The sequence below is a fragment of the Girardinichthys multiradiatus genome, chromosome 1 (genome assembly GCF_021462225.1).
Source record: "Girardinichthys multiradiatus isolate DD_20200921_A chromosome 1, DD_fGirMul_XY1, whole genome shotgun sequence".
Taxonomy (NCBI): Eukaryota; Metazoa; Chordata; class Actinopteri; order Cyprinodontiformes; family Goodeidae; genus Girardinichthys; species Girardinichthys multiradiatus.
Window position 1 is genome coordinate 19,597,763 of NC_061794.1, and position 16,167 is coordinate 19,613,929.

Consider the following 16,167-nt stretch of genomic DNA (forward strand, 5'->3'; position numbering starts at 1 on the left):
ATTTGCTTGCACATTACAGTCTGCGGTTGCTGTCCGCCGACTGCTAGCTTGCGCGCTACTCCGTTAACTTCCAGTTATGTTTGCAACTGTACATTTTGATGATACACAGGGTAAATGTCCAACCAAAGGCTATAGCATATGCAAAAGGACTCCTACAATGGAAATCAGAACTTTTGTTTAACCAGATACCCATTTATTTCGTTTTTATGAGGCGAAAAACACATTTAGTAAAGTTTTGGGCACCCTTTGCCTAACTGCCATTTCCGCCTGGGACATTGCTCTCTAAAACTTTTGTTGTATATGCTGCAACTTATTTAGTCCAAATTTGCTGCAGTTATTGAAGATGTGGATGAAGGCAACCTGGGAGTTCTCCATGTAATTACAAAGGATGTTCATAGTGTTTTGCGATGTTCATTTAGAAAAAACTTTTGTCAAGGCTAAAAAATGTTTATTTTTTCTTTGTTTATTCACAAATAAATCAGACATAGTAACAGTTACAACAGTGGTTTTAGTGGAAAAATACACTTTTATGTCTTACCTTTACACAGGTACTAAACGTTTGCATGTAGGCCTTATAACTGTAGAGCAATACTTGATTTATTTAGCGTTTGTAATTTCAGGCGAAAATTGCCCTAAAACCCCGTAGGTCTTAACAGGTTAAGACCTAGCAAAGACAACATAATGACTTTTTATCATTATGTTGCCTGTAAATCCAGTCAATACTAAATAACAGTCTTGTGTACACATCTCCAAAAAGCAATGTAAACCTATTTCGCTAAAGTATGACTGCAATAAAAACTTTGGATTTAAGGGTCAGCTAATTGAACCTATGCAAGAAATGAGGAAGTACATCTTAAGATCTGTGAAAAAATGAAGAATACTAAAAAAACTTTAACTAAAGCTGAATGATTCACTTCAGGAGGATATACAGAGCATACACAATGAATTTTGGAAAAATATTTCCAGACCAAATGCATTACTACCATAAATATCAATACGTTTCCAGGAGAGTAGGAGGTTGATTAATAGGTAAAGTGAGACAAAGTATAAATTGTGTCTTTTACATATTGAAGTATTACCAAAGACTGAGAGACTCTAGGGTGTAATTGGGCCAGTTTCAAGCCACTGTGTAATTTTCTGGATAAAAAGCAAAGAGGAACAGAGGTCAAAGCTTCATGGCTGACCTGAAATATTCCTGTCATCTCCTCAGTAGGGGACCAACATTCAGGGTTGCAGGCAGAGGTAGGTTTGAGCAATGTAGAGCCTCTTGGGGAAAAGTGAGAAAGAGAAGCAGGAAGGAGAATACGAAAAAAAACTTAACAGAGTTGGCTGCAAGGTTATGCCGAGAATGTATGATCATTGGATTGATGATTCGAGTGGTTGTCATTGGTATCTTTCTAAGATGTGTGTGTGTGCAATTATTTGTGTCCATTAATTATTTAATGACTTTTATGCCACTGTCATGTACTTTTCCTATTATGTCTCTTTTCTTTTTTCCATGTACAGCACTTTGAATTGTCTTGCTACTGAAATGTACAATATAAATATACTTGCCTTGCCTTACCTTATATTTGGAGAATAGAAAAAAACAATAAAGAAGAGAAATTTCTAAGCCTATTATAACAGTACAATGCTACAACAGGCAAAAAAACCCTCTAACCTTCACTTTGACGTCAAACAAAGCTGAATTGTGTTTATACAGTATTACTGACAGCTTTGTGATGAGAAAGAAAAAGAGTTTGTTTCTACTTTGTGTAATGTTATTAGATTGTGCTACAGGTAAATAAGTGAAACATTTTCAAAAAACACACAAAACTAATGAAGAACAATACAGCAGATTTATTGCATGGCTTTGCCAAAGGGGCTCAACAGGAAATTTCCATTTTGAAATTTAACCTATCTCTCGTTTCCAAGGTTATAAGTAGACTTCAATTACAAACCCCCTGTATTAGACATTATTACTCTGCTTCGACTGAACTTTGTTTTGCTGCCGTGTCACATTATGTAGCTCTCTGTTCATGAGCAAACAGTGATCATATTTTCCTATAAATCCAAGAACAAAAAAAAATCAATTTGCTGTAGTCACATATGCGAATTAATGTGTGCCAAGAGTCTATTTAATTGACACACTGAATTTTCCCAATTAAACAGGAGATTGTAATTTATCTTTGCTTGTTTGCATTTAGTCTTCAAACTTATTAGAGAGCAAATTTGTTCAAGAAATGAGAGGTTCTTCTGGAGAACTACAGTAACAAGAAAAGGAAACATTTGTGAACCTGATGGTAAACTTTATGTACAAAACTATGGGTGTGCGTTACCATTAACAACACCAATGTTTATCTATTTCATTTGTTTGCTGCGCTTTCCTTGTTAAAATAATGGCAATCTTAATACCAGTGTCCTACAGGACCCTCCATTTACTGTGGTCACTGTAGTTTAATGCAACATGAAAGGATCAATGCCATTATAGGAATGCAAACCATCAAAGTTGGACAAGTCTAAACAGACAACTGCACTTGACAGCTGGGCTTTAGAATGAGGTCTGCTAAAAGGATCAATATCAAAATGTTATATGCATATGTTATATGGATTTCTTGAACGCTCTACATCCATCTTCCTGGCAATCATAATACTTAGGGATGGTTTTATATAACCTCAGTACCCACTGTTGAATCTGGTGTTGTAGTTACCTTTATAATAAAAGTGGCCTAGAGCAGCACAGAGGCAGCCAGTTTATGTTGTTAAAATCAACAGTAAGAATTGCAGTAGAGCAAGCAGTATGTCAGTCTTAAAATCTATAGCCAATATGCCATATTAGCAATGTAAAGCTTTTCATTTACACTTCCAAAAAAACTTTTTTTAAGCCAGAAGGAAATGTTTATTGGTTCAGCAATCATATACGCTTGTAAATCTGATACACTGGGATATCAATACAACAGTAGATCTTAGATATTACCACAAACTGAATTTAAGGCAAAATATATAATTGTAAGCTACTAGTAAGGTTTAAGCAATATATAACAGCAATTCAAATTACACCACAGCTATATTCTGAGAAATAGTTTGGTCAAAGAAAGCTGAAAAGAACACAGCTGATTACACATGATAATATAACCAGCAATGGACTGTAACTGAAATCAATTAACACTAAATTGCTGGACGACTTTAATGTTTTATTACTAGCATTGGTAGTCTGTATTACAATGTAAAAATATGGATGTAGATGAGTAAAAATTATGTACCACTTAGGGTGGGATAAAGTGAAAGAACAAGTGCAGAAATTATTTTATAACAAACAAATAACCTTGACTCCTTTTGCAAAATATACATAGTGCTAAAAGGACAAAACATCGGAAAGTCAAATTAAATGGAGATTATGTGGGTTTCAGGCTAATAAACATGGGTCCTTGCCCGGCCCTGTTTGTGACAGGTCCTGTGATTTAAAACTTGTTAATTGTTAACCTGGCTGTTTATATTGATAAGTTTAAAGGATTACCTATTTTCTTGTAGCTCTTTCCTAATTTATGAAGATCACTGCACATCTGCTTAGCTGGATGGCATGTTCTCTTGTCTTTCTCATTTTGAAGAGTGGCAAAGAAAATTGGGTCACTGTTCTACATCATATTAATACCCCAAACAAACAGGAAGTCGTGGATTCCTGGTTCTGACCAACGTAAAGCAATGTATGTATTAATCAATACTTCAGTTACTTTTGTTCTAAACAAAATGCTAGTGGTGACAGCAACTACAATGGATTTATTAGGATTACATTGGATATACTTAGGATTTATTGCACTCAAATTGCACTCAAATTTAAGGTTGCACCTTTCTAAATTATTTTGTGTGAAATTATATTATGGCAATAGGAAATTATAAAGTTTTTCACACATTTTTTACCAAATGCACAAAAATTTAATTACCAAATATGCACTTTATACAGTCAGTCACTTTCTATGCCGCTTATTCCATAGTGGGTTGCAGGGAAGCTGGTGCCTATCTCCAGCAGTCTATGGGTGAGAGGTGGGGTTCACCCTGGGCAGGTTGCCAGTCCATCGCAGGGCAACACACAAACAACCATGCACACCTAACAGGCATGTTTTTGGACTATGGGAGGAAGCTGGAGTACCCGGTGAAAACCCACGCATGCATGGGGAGACAATGCAAACTCCATGCAGAAAGATGCCTGGCTAGGAATTGAACCCAGGACCTTCTTGCTGCAAGGCAACAGTGCTACCAACTGCAACACCGTGCAGCCGCACTGTATACAAGCTGATATTAAAATACAAAGAAAACATGCAGTGATAAATTTCTAAATTGTCTGAGTTACCGTTCAAAAAAAGTAAACAATTAGGATTTTACACCATCAAAAGTAACTGGCAACTAATGCTATTCGTTATGAACAAGGTGTTGAGGTCACATTGAAATGCGAGCCCTTCCTCTTTCTTCTGAGTGCTACAGCTGTTTCCCTTAGAACTCATTTATTTCAATAAGGGAGCCAGTGTCCCCTGTAGTTGAGGAGATAATGTCCGCAGAGTAGCCCCAGCTGCAGTCCGAATCAGAGCCATCGATTTGGCCCTCAGCTTGACGGGACAGTTTGGATCCCAAAGGAAAGAGCACAAGGGCAATTGCATGACTCATGTTGACTTCTGGCCCCCCTGCATTAATATTCATTTCCATTAAAATAAATCACCAGATGCTCTTCTTTCTTACATCACATTTCCTTTTAACAGTTTCAAATTTTAGGAAACTGAAAACTGCTATGACAAAGATACACCAACTGCACAGTTACTAAAATTATGTGTACCTGAAATGTAGGTGCTTATAAATGTGCCTCCTTATTTAAAGGTTCTTTACTAAGACCTGAAAGGTCGTTTTATTTTCCTGCTGAGAAAGTGACAGCAGTTTTACATTTTCCATACATTCAAGTCGGTCTCTCCTTCTCCCAGAGGACAACATCAAGAATCAACTCACTGCAAAAATGCCTTTCATGACTCATATGGGTAGAGAAAAATGCTTGTCTGATATTATATATCACTTTGGAGTGCCCTGAGCACAGCAAGACACCCATCTATGGCACCTGCCATTCTGCTTGAAGAGCAAATTTCAAGTTAGTATCTATGTTCTACATCTGGTTTATTGACTTTTTTTTCTTATTTCTTTTTCTTCTTGTCTCCATTGTTGTGTTGCTATGGTTCTGGTGTGAATAGAAGCTCTTTGTCCAAACATCACTGCCTTTTTCTTTAAGGTTTCTTTTGATAATTATTTTATGTGGACACACTATACTTTGGAAAGCTAAGTATATTATTGTTGAACATGGTAATGACGGTACTGATGATTAATCCACATTTTTCTCTTTCTTTCTCATCATAAGTTGATTAGAAACATCCAATTCCTTAAAAGCTGTGTCACATAAAGGCATCAAAGGCAGAAAAAAATCCATTCAACTGACCACAACAATGTATATCACTGGCATGCAAGATGTGAAGGTGAGAAACCTAATATATAATAGCCCACTAAATATCATAATAAAGCAATCTCTTGCAATTCACATATTGTACTTATGGATATTGCGATTATGATTTTGATTCTCTACATTGTACAGCTCTGTTTTTTATGTAAAATGTAACACAATTATCAGATATCACAGACACTCCTAGACGTCAAAGAATATAAGTGACACCACACAAAGTTTTCTAAATGATCCAATAAAGTTCATTAGGGATGTAAGGGTACACAAAAAGTTTTGTACAAACCTTAGTTTTAAAGTATGTATTATGAAGACAAATCAAAACAATTTATTTTGCTTTAGTCAATACTAAAAAAAGAATTGTAACATTTAAATTTTTAAAGATTTAAATTTATTTAAACATTTTAGCATTTCTAAAAGTATCATTATACAACAATAAAACAAACTGAAAATGGTCAGTGTTGATGTTAAGGACTTTTTTAATAAGACTGTGCAAACATTTGATAATAAAAAAAAATGTTCAGTCACTTTGGACTTGTACTTAAAATGTAGGAATTGTCCTTAAAATCATAGAATCACACCTGGTGCAAAAGCCCCTCCTGAGAGAGGCAAGAAGCCCCCCTGACGCCTCAGTGTGGCGTTGTTTCGGTTTAATAAATATTTACAGCGTAAATTGAGGTAAATACCTTGCTGTTAAAAAACACTGACATAAAGCTTTTGTCACTATTGCTTGTAAATGCATCCACCAAATACAACTGCACAATATTGTGTACAATATCATACTGAAAAACATGATATAGCCATTGTATTGTTGAATATTGTGAGTTTCCTGACATTCATCTTTCCTTTCGAACATCATGATTTCCCCACCACTCTCCCTAAGCTTTAGTATCTCGGTCACTATGGTCTAGATCAAATGTAAGGTTACATAACAATGAAAGTCTATTAAACTGGCCAAATATATCACTGGCAAGCATAGTTTAAATCCTTTGGTGGCCAAGAGTAATTATTTGAGATTGTGATATTGCACATATTGATATTTGGATAACACAATATATTGTGCAGGTCCATTATGGAAGACTTGATTTATTTGTGTTTGACTGCAGTTTTTCTTTATTTCCCTGCATTCATTTTTCCTTCAGATTTGACCCCTCACCCTTTATCCAGTATCTGAGAATTTGGCCATAGAAATGACGGTGCTTCCAGAACTGATTCAATGTTTGTATTGTATCAGGCAGAAGATTAACAGGTTCTGGTGTTCATCAGACACAGTTCTGTATGTTCTGCTAGCAGAGCTTTAATAGTGAAAAGAGTCTGAGGCATGACCAAGCTGTGAATACCAACTTCACATAAAGTGAGATGGCAATAAAGGATTTCTATTTTTTTCTTGATTTATTTATTTATTTTAACAAAACCCTGTATAACAACCATAGCATTTTACCCGGAGGCCTCTAAAACTAACAAAAACTCATAAAAAAAAGAGAACCTGTTCATTGATTTTACTTGTGAAGAAGATATCTGGAAGCTTACTCTCAGTTCTGCTGTGAGTTGTCTTCTCCCAGCAAGACAAAAGTAATAAACTTACCTTATTAATTCAAAGAGAAACCATAGTCCAGCTCAATTTCCTGCATCATACGGTTCACTGAAATACTGAAATACTTTCATGGGCCTTGAGCCAAAGACACCTTCAACTAGCAGCTCAGTACTAAAGCTCCCATATGAACTTGTTTTTAGCAGATTTTTTTTTTTTGCTCAACGCTTTAGATAGAGTAAGGTAAACACAATAAAATGAAGAACAAAAAAATTAACAAAGATTTCAAACCTGTACAAAAACATTTTGTCAATAATAGCAGTAACTACGAAACAGGAGAAGTCTAAAACCTCTGGCCTCATCCTAAATCCTGCAGCCTTCTGATGTCTGTGCCTCCGTTGTGTAATCTGATTAAGATATTTGTTACACTCAGACACTAATTTGCAAATTAGTTCCCTCAAGTGCATTTAGCATCTACTTTAAAAATATCAGACACAGAGTAGAGAGAGAACATATCTTTGTGAAGAGAAACATATAGCCAGAACCATATGTGTTCATCTTTTTAATTTGAGGGTTTTATTCCTTTTCCCATCAAGTAAAAAAAGTAATCGTTATATAAGCCAACCTTATGCTCTCTCGGTTGGCTTTCTGTATTTTCACTCCAAACTGAGGAGTGACAAAACCCATCAGGGACATCCAATCCACCCTCAGACAACATAAGGTGATGTTTGTTATCTCATGGACGACTAGGGAATGAAGGATCAGACAGGCTTTGTGTACTGACTAAAGGTAATGTTTAATATTGAATGGCGTATCTGTGTAATTTGCAGGAAAACAAGTAAATATGCATAGTTTCAAGTTGCCTGATAATGTACACTAAAGCCCAAAATTGTTCGTACCCCGGGAGATTAAGATTTGAAATAATTTATTTCAGCCAACAGGTTTGTGCAGATAGGAAATGAGACAGACATCTATCAAAAGATAACAAACATGTAAAAGGGATGTTCAATAAAAAAAAAAAAACATCTTTAATTACAGTGTACTAATAACCCGCAAAGGGAAAATATTTATACCCTGCTCAATAATCAATGGAAAAATATTTTGTAGCATTACAGCAATCAAATCCCATTCTTATAAGTGCTGACCAGTTTATAGCATGTCTCCAGTGATATTCAGATGTGTTAGAAGCTGGAAGGCCTCCTTCCCATCACCCTAATCTTTAGCTCCCTTAACAGATTCTCTATCAGATACCAGTTGGGACTCTGGCTGGGTCAGTCCAAAAAATTATATTATTTCCAGTCTGAAGAAGCATGTTGTTCAATTTGAAAGATTACTTTAAATGCAAATCGGCCAGGGGTGCAAATAATTTACCTGTAGGTAATAAATTATTCATTCATTTATGACATTGTGTCACTTTTGGCATTCAATGCAGGGTACACCCATCATTTACATAGAATCTATGACAGACAGGAAATTATTTTACTTAATCACCTCACTTCTACAAAGCAGAAATTGTGGCAGATTATTTCAAGCTGATGATTAAATTTGGACTGCTTACAACAACCTATTTGATTGAATTTGCCATAAATCACAAGAAAGTGTTTGCTCTTTCCTTTCCTGAGCTGTTCCTTAAAGCGCCTGTTCAGATGAATCTGGCTTCAGTACAAACTCGCCGCCTCTTGTTTTGTGTGTGGCAGCTTTTGACAGCCTGTGCGTGAAATCTGAGAACTTGGCTTCTTGATGAATGTAGCAGACCAAAAAAACCACCAGCTTCTCTTCAGGGCTGAGCATATTTTAGCGGAACTCACCACATGGACCCAAAAGACTGAGAGCTGACAGCAGACTGGTGCATCCCCAGACACTGGCATTGCTAATGCTTAGCTGGCATGTATACAACTGGATATTGATGGTCCATTTTAGCATGTAAATGGGGGAAGTAGGGACACAGGGAGCTGGGGGGAGGCGGGGAGATTCTTAATGTGTTAATGCAATTCTTTTAATAATGTGACGTACTCCAGAGCCAGGGGAAGAGGGTGGCATAAACTACTGGATGATTAGGTTAAACAAATGACTGCCTCATCAACTGGAGTTGTTTTGGGTGCATACATACAAACAGATCTACATATGTCCATCAATTCTTCATACACACACACAGACATATCCAGACATTTTAATTGGCATAAGCATTAGGTTGGCTGCGTATATAGAAAAGGGCACCACACAAAGGCAATGCTCAGGAGGGTACAACCTCCATCCAATGGACTAATTAACATCTCTAAATTGTACCAGCCAGCCCACTGTGGTGTTCCAGTTAGCTCTGGATGATTTTACACAATACAACAGAATGTGTCACCACACACGGCCATGTCGAGCTAACATCTGAGCTGCTCAACTAAAGCCAAGCTAATGACTGCAATTAGTGATGTTAGATTCCAAGCTGAGGACTCAGCTGGTGTAAAGTTTACAAGCATTCCACGTATTTTCCCTTTTTTTTTGGTCTGTCACACAGCTCAATGCATGAAAATTGGTGGGCAAATTATTTTGTTGGTTGTTTACATAGCAGCTTAGGAACAGACACTGGAATGATATTTAATTTCCTTTTTTTATTTGGGTCTTCCCCCAATCCATCCTATTTTTGATAGCTAAATATGTAAATAATTGACAAGAAAAACACCCTAATAACTATTAAATGCTTCTAAAGGCAGTTGAATAGAATTATTAGTAAATAATATTACGAAGCAAAGGGTTAAAGAGTACAGGGAAGAATGACAAAACTATTACATAGCTATTTAAGTGTAACTCATGACATTTGCTCTTTGAGAAATGTTCTCCCATCCCTGCTCCAAAAGGAAGTTATTCCCCTTGGCTTTGACTGCATGTCAGAGCAATCGCAGCACAATAAACACAAATGCTGCTCTTGAAAAATACACCCATTTTGAAATAGGTTTCTTCAGGACACAAGTTACATAAATAAATGTAACTTCCATCACTTAACTGCACAAAGTAACGGCAATTAATCATTCATTGACCCTCTCATTTAAAAACAGAGGAGAAAATGGTGAAAGTAACAATCCCAACAATACAGCTAGTTTTAGGAGTTTTTTGGGGGGTTAAATGGTAAAAAATGGATATAGATATATATCTATATATATACAGAGAGAACGATAGATAGAACGATAGATAGAACGATAGATAGAACGATAGATAGAACGATAGACAGAACGATAGACAGACAGACAGACAGACAGACAGACAGATAGATAGATAGATAGATAGATAGATAGATAGATAGATAGATAGATAGATAGATAGATAGATAGATAGATAGATAGATAGATAGATAGATAGATAGATAGATAGATAGATAGATAGATAGATAGATAGATAGATAGATAGATAGATAGATAGATAGATAGATAGATAGATAGATAGATAGATAGATAGATAGATAGATAGAAACATATTGCCATTACAACAGTTAAACCCTTCTTATAATTGCCGATTAACTGTTTGCATGTTCCAAAGGAGTTTTGGCAATTTATCTTTGGTGATGTGCTCTAAGACTTAACGGTTGAAAGGCCTCCTTGCCATCACCTTGCCACCTCACCTCCTTGGCAGATTATCTAAAAGATTTACATGAAAAATCTGGCTTGGGCACTCCAAACCATAATCTTAAATATTGATCAAATGTAAAGATTTATTTAAATCTGAATCTGCCAGGTGTATTAATTATTTTGGGCTTACCTTTGCATAACAGTCTTCAAACATTCTTTCTAGGAAGGGAAAGATAAATCTCTATAATTTAATAGCCCACTGTGAGGAAGCTCCCTGATCCTATTTAGAAAAAGAACAGAGAAAATCAGGTGGCGGACTTATGACCCCTGCAAAGATATAGTCTTGGCATGAACACTTAAGCATCTGCCACCTGACCATTAGCTAAATAATACATGTAGCTCATGGGAGGCCAGTCACACCCATTTTTATTCTTAATCAATGCTGAGGGGAGTAAAACGTGGCAGAGGGACGTGGCAAAGAAAAGAAACCATCTTACACAGAAAACCAAATACACAGTAACAGCCAAGCAAACAGACACAGAGGCTTATTGGCAAAGATTGCCGACATCTGTGGATTAAAGTGGATTCTTGAGATTATCTGGAAAGATGAGTGTAGACAGATTAGGCTCACTAGTAAGAATCCAGCTAAGGTTTAGAACAAAGGTTCTTCATCCGTAATTTTTCACAGATTAGAGCAAATAGCACATGAGTGGGTATGTTTGTGACTTGATGCATGCTGCAGTCTCACAACCTTTGAACAATGAACTGCTAGAGAAACTTGCCCAGTATCCACATGTCAACAAGGCCAAAAGTCAGAGTGACCCAGGACTATGGAAGCATTTCCCATCAGAAGTGCAATGGCCATTTTACTCCCAGAATAGCAAATCTGTGGAAATATAATCTTTGAAGTTTTAGCTAAAGTAGCCTGCCAAAGCCATTCTCTGGCAGAGGGATTGGCGGAAGTCTCAGAGGCTAGTGCAAAATTTCAAATGACTTACTTTAAGTGTCAGACAAAACATAAAAGCCCTTTAAATAATCCTTTGAAATAGGGGGTTAATTTTTTTTCAATCACCTACTGCAAAATTGGAGAATATCAAGTTTTTGTTAAAGATTGTGTCATCTTTGTAAAAAATAAATAACCTAACCTTAAACTTTGATCCTTGTCAGAGTTTTCCACTTTACAGCCACAAACTTCTGTTTATTTTATTGAGATGTTAAGACTAACTCAAAGTACTCTATAACCAAAACTAAAAGAAAATTCTAGAATATTTTTCAAGTAACAATTCAGCTGTTCAGTCAAAAGGCTCAGAAATTCATTAGAGAAGAATAGTAAATCATCAGCATCATAAAGACATGGCAGAAAGGTCAGTAATAAAGTCGAGGAAAAATATTAAGCAAGATTAGAATATAAAATGATAAAAATATATATTTTGTTACACCATCAGGTTATTGCCCAAAGACTGAGTATGGTAATACTGCAAATCGACGGAGACATGGCCACCCACCTACACTGACTGGCCAAGCAAAGAGAGCAGCAAAGTGCCTATGAAAACTCTGGAGAAGCTGCAGAAATCCATGGTTCAGTTGGGAGAATCTGTTGACATGACAACAATTGGTCATAAACTAAATAAATCTAGCCTTTATGAAAAATAAAGATTTTGTTGAGAGAAAACCATAAGATTTCCAATTTGCAGTTTGCTACAGGCAATACAGAGGAAACAGCAAAGATGCAGAAGAAGGTACTCTGTTCAGATGAAACCAAAATGGAACTTTGGCCTACATGCAAAACCCTAGGTGTAGGAAAACCAACAGTGAACTCCCTTAACCCATAATCTGGTGGTGGTGGGAGCAAGCTTGCATGTTTTTTTTTAGCAGGGACACAAAAGCTGGTCAGAAGATAGAACATGCTAAATACAAGGAAAACTTTAAAGAACTCTATCTGTCTTTAGACATTAGACTGGGGCAGCACAACAGCCCTAAACATAGCCAGAGCTATAGTGAAATTATTCAGATCCAAGCATATTCTGATAGAGTTACCCAGTCAAAGTCCAGACTTAGAGCCAATTGTAAATCTGTTCCAAGACTTGAAAATTGCTGTTCACAAGCTCAATCCATCTGGACTGACTGAGTTTGAGCTATTTTGCTATTTAAAAAATAATAATCAGCAGATTTAAACAGTAGATGTATAAAGTTAAGGATATATTCCAAACGACTTCAAACTAGGTTTTTATTTGAACAGAAAATAAATAAATAAACCATTTTTTGTGCTTAGTGTTTTTCTGTCACATTCAAGCCTAATAAATTACACAGAATTTTGTCATTTTAATGCCAAAATGTGTAAAAGTTCAAGGCGTGTCAGTACAAGGTACTTTATCAGAATAAATTTAAACAAATTATTTTTTATTAAAATGTACCTCTAACTTTTGAGAAGTTAGGAAATTACACTGTACATAATCAAGTCTCAAGTAGTCTAACACAGTAATCTATTAAAGAGCCCCAATCCGCTGGCCACCCTTCTATTACCCATTTCTTTTATCAGCTCTCTCCTGCTGAAGATAATTAAAAATTTGGTAAGGCCTAATCATTTGGACACAGGAACTGATTGGATTTAACCTTGATTTAACAGGAAGAACCCCTTGAGATACAGGCAGGAGGTTTATATAATGGACATGAATAGTAAAGAGAATGACAGAGAACCTATGGGAATTTGATAACCACCATCAGCTGCACCCCCTACCTGGAAAGGTGCCAACAGGATAAGGACAAAGGGTTGTAAAGCACTCCAGAAAAACACATTCATTCACACATGTCAAAAGGCAAATACGAAAGCACGTTAATATGTTCAAGCAAGTATGGACAACCATCTTTGTGCACACACATTCAGCATCCCCTCATCTCCAGCAGAGAGCAAACATCTGTTTATAGGTTCTAAACGAGTGAAGGCTATTTGCTATGGTCATTATCTGGCATAATATTAAGTGATAATGCTGTGAGAAAATAGGACAACACTTTCTTTTCTTTTCCCCAAGATGACATGCATGAGCTTCGGCTTCAATGGACTAAATCCATTACCAGGAATAGTTTAATGAAACTAGAGCTTAAAAAAAAAATTACAAGAAGTATCCTGATGTTTTGAATTTTGTCACATCAGACCTACACTCATACAATCCTGTCAAAGAAGACCAGGTTTAACTCATCTCCCAACATCATGGACCCTCTTTTCAGACCCTACTGAGACACTTTCTCTGTGGTTTCTGAAGGTGTCCTTGGTAGCCCTTGTGATTATGATCAGGGTCACTTTCGGCCATTCCTTCAACCCAGATCCACCAGCATTTTTTACAGGAGACACTTGCACTCATTCACCTCCTATTTTCAAAAAGCTAGTGGAAAGTGAGTTCTATAAACATATCCCAGTGTTCCCAATTTAAACTGCCTGTTCAAGATATCTCATAGGTCAATTTCTGATTGGGGCTAAAGTTGCAGATGTGTTGGGAAATCAGATGGTGACTAGAATTAAACAATCTTCGGCTGAACTGATACTAACTGGGGAAAACCTGGAAATGCAAAAATCTGATATTTTGTCACTCAGTGAACGCATCATAAGTAAGCACCACCAAGAGATGCTAACAACATCACTCTTTAGTGTGGAAGATGAAGATTTCTGAAAGTTAGCTATTTTCAATATCAGTGAAAATGCGCCAATTATTTAGAGGAAGTGAAAAGCTGGATGAAGTTAATAAAAGAAAACTATATTCTACAGAGGTATGACGACTGCTGCTGCAACAGAGTGCAACATGTGAATTTTTCAGGTGGCTCAGAGTTTCAGTTGAACTAAATATGTTCAGTCTGCCAGAGGTTGGTCTTTTTCTGGAAATATTTCTCACACCTCATCCAAGTGTCCTGCCGCCAACTACAATATGTTGTTCTTCCTGATGCCAGCTCACAAACCTCTCCAAGACTAGATGGCTTCCGTCTATGCCATGGATGTCCCTACAACTCAAAACAACCGGTCGTCACTATACCCATTAAACAATTGTGTTTCTGTTGAGAGTCTAGCAGCTTCAGCCCCTGTTGAGCTACTTACATCTTGGTTATCTGGTGGAGAATTCCAATTCCTCCCACCTCTACTAAAGTCATTGGAAAAGGCCATCTTTTATTTGATGGAAACATTGAACACTTCCTCCACGCTGCTGAGGGGACACTGGGGATGGCTGGTTTTGTCATACAACACATGCTGTATCTATGTTTTATTAAAATTCAAGCATTATGTTAAGATACACATATTTTTTCTACAGGGTATTTACTGATCAATAGAGGCCAGAGAAACAGGATTCCTCTGAATTAAATTTCCTGGATCCTGTTCATTTGAATTCAGACTTAGTGGTAGGTCCTTTCTCACCTACTCAACTAACCTGTCTTATGTACATATACATTTTTTCCTAAGCTTGTGACAGAAGGAAGAATGCATTGTAGGATAATTACCCTAAGCATACTTTGAAGTCCTCACTGAAGCAAAGTGGGTGTAGAAAATGACTTAGAAGGCCCTGGAACAGAAGTGGATTTTTACCTATCTCTATTTAATTTCCTGACCCAAACTGCACACACAGCTCAACTGAGTCCCATTATCTGTTGTAAGATTTGTATGGATTGTTAAAGGCCAGGTGTTTGGCAGCGCAGTGGTGTTGAATTAGATGTAACACAAACCTTGTCCTTTCCTCTTGTCACAGCCATCTTATCAAATCAATTGTGTTCTCTGGCAAATAATGCAACAAAGCATTCAAATCCCATAAACTCAAGTGGCTTACCAGAAACTAAACATAAACGGAAGCTTAATTTTTTCATGACCAATGTCATGAATAAGGATTTTTTGATCTCCGACCGATCAGTTATTTAGTACACATTTATAGATACTGAGGCCTATCCAAATACTTCATTTAGAGATATGCCATGTACTAAAACTAGACATTTACTTACACAATGTATAAAAAAAAACACATGCAGTAACATTTTTTTCTTACTGTCTAACTTGAAATCAGACTAAACTTTTTTTCTATTTAAGTCAGCTAAGATTATAAAATTATGCTTATTTGTGAACTGAGAGAATAATGAGCAACAGATTTTTATTAACTTTTTATTACTTTATCAATTTCAGAATTTTACAGACATTTCCTTATTATTTGGTAACTTTCAATTATACCAAATATTTCACAGCAAAGCTGTCCACACAAGTTAAAATTACTTGATGGCTACAACTTTTTTCTCCAATTAAAAATGCAAAAATATTGTAAAATAAATAAATAAAAAGAATATTTGAGCTGCTCTACATTTAACTAAACATGCATATGTTATTGCAAGAAATGCAATCAGAGTTTTGTTGAAAATTGATCTGTAAATTACCATTGATCCAAAACATTAAAAGAGTTTTGCATGTTTGCCTTATTGAAGGAAAACTAATCAGTTTACTAATTTCTTTGAAAACACTATTGTAATTTTAGTCATCTTTGAGTTGCTGGATGTTTGTGTTCCTACTCACTTTTAAATTAATATTAAACAAATAAATAAATAAACAGGGCTATTAAAGGATAAATACATTGTGTTGTCAGTCAATCAGCAAT

General features: G+C 36.2%; 1 protein-coding gene across 11 annotated transcripts in view; it reads right to left on the reverse strand.

The window, feature by feature from the left end:
- kazna (kazrin, periplakin interacting protein a) overlaps nucleotides 1-16,167 on the reverse strand; it is a 275,819-nt gene that overhangs the window by 121,280 nt on the left and 138,372 nt on the right. The window lies entirely within an intron of this gene.